This window comes from Mus caroli, chromosome 5, assembly GCF_900094665.2.
Source record: "Mus caroli chromosome 5, CAROLI_EIJ_v1.1, whole genome shotgun sequence".
NCBI lineage: Eukaryota > Metazoa > Chordata > Mammalia > Rodentia > Muridae > Mus > Mus caroli.
The window spans coordinates 44,182,542-44,184,358 of record NC_034574.1 but is presented as its reverse complement, the minus strand read 5'-3'; positions in this window follow the sequence as shown (position 1 = coordinate 44,184,358).

Sequence of the window (1,817 nt, the reverse complement as noted above, 5' to 3'; positions counted from 1 at the left end):
TGGAAAGAGAGGCCCATTGGACTTGCAAACTTTATATGCCCCAGTACAGGGGAACGCCAGGGCCAAAAAGTGGGAGTGGGTGGGTAGGGGAGTGGGGAGGAGGGTATGGGGGAATTTTGGGATAGCATTGGAAATGTAATTGAGGAAAATACGTAATAAAAAATATTTAAAAAAAGAAAAGTGCTTTTGTTATGTTACTCTAGAGACAAGGAAAATAACACATAGATTGATTGAGTTGTTCTTGATAACAAAACTGCTGCATTATAAACACCTATTGAATTGTTATATACACCAGTGTTTCATATGCCACTTAAATAAAGATGTATGTTAAAACATGAAAGAGATGTGTCTTGGAGTTGGTGAGCTATGTGTAAGTAGTGTAGAACAGGCCACTGGTCTGGGACATCTCATGTATTTGAAATGCCCAATCTTTAACTGGAAGTTTTGGAGAAGTGTGAAGCTTTTGTCTATTTCTAGAATAGAGGATGCTATGTTTATGTAATCTTACAATTAGTTCCATGGACCTTTCAACTTTTCCCTCCCCTGTCTCTTCCCTGTTTTCAGTTTTGTAAACTGTAATAGGTGTCTTATCTGGTAGCTGGAACCCCAAGTTTTCTTCCTAACACTTCATTACTTGAATTGTTTCATTAGCATTTCTTCTCCCTAAATCCTCCTTTGGTTGGTTAGCCTTCTAAAAATTCCTCCAATTTATCTATGTCTCTTAAAAGAAATTAGATGCTCTCGTACTAAATATAGTATTAACGAGACCTAATCACCAGTGCAGAATTAGATTAATTACCTTGCTTGTTTTCAATGTGACACTCATCAATCAATTAATATTCCACACATGTGTAATTTCTGTATTGTATTTCATAAAACAGATTAATCTGACTAAAGCTTTTGGAAGTAGAAAGGAAAGGAGCAGGTACTGCTTCTTCTGCTACCACTACTTGTTACTTACATAACCTTGGACTAATGACACGACATCCTTGAGACCCAAGTGTCCCCAAAGAAGTATGCTGACAAATTCACTCCAGCCTATGTTCTTCGGGATTTGTTCTCAGAAGTAGGATTAGTAGGAAGACTCACCAGCATTGTGTGTGCCTGGACCCATGCAACCTATTTCATGGATTTAACCTTGTATGCTTGTGAGAACTCCAAAGCATCACAGTGAGGGTCTTCTGCAGCAGCCTAGTTATCTGGACCAGAAACCTGGAAGATGAGTTGGACAGGAAGGGTAAGCTAGAATGTTTAAGGCTGAGAGAAGACCATAAGAATGTTCTAGAGCCCATCTGCCTAGGTCTCTCACTTTCTTCTAACATCCAGCATTAGATATAAGGACACGTTGTTGGATGCCTTGATTCTCACCACACTCATTAGAGAGCCAAATGCATCCTGCCCCAGGAACCAGAAAAGCTTGAAGACATTTAAGGATGCTGGAATTGTGACATATCTGTGATGGTCATACCAAAGGATGAATCAGGCTCCTATTCTACAGGGTATAACAGAGCCTGGCACATTTCACTTAATATTGTCTTATTTAGTAAATAAAAAAGAATGAGAAATTCAGTTTGACTTTCAAGAAAATACTTTTAAAGTGTTCCGCAAATATAGCCACAAGTGGTTTTAAAACCCATTTATGTCCTATGCAAAACCTGGACATATTCCTTCTAAAAAAATTTTTTTTTCTAAAATTCAAACTCCCTTGGGCATTGTGTATTTTTTGTAATCTTATCTGTACTAGCATTCAAAATTCAAAGATATTATGATTCGTACTTTATGTCTGTCTTCTAATTCACCTTTTTTTTTTTTTAAAT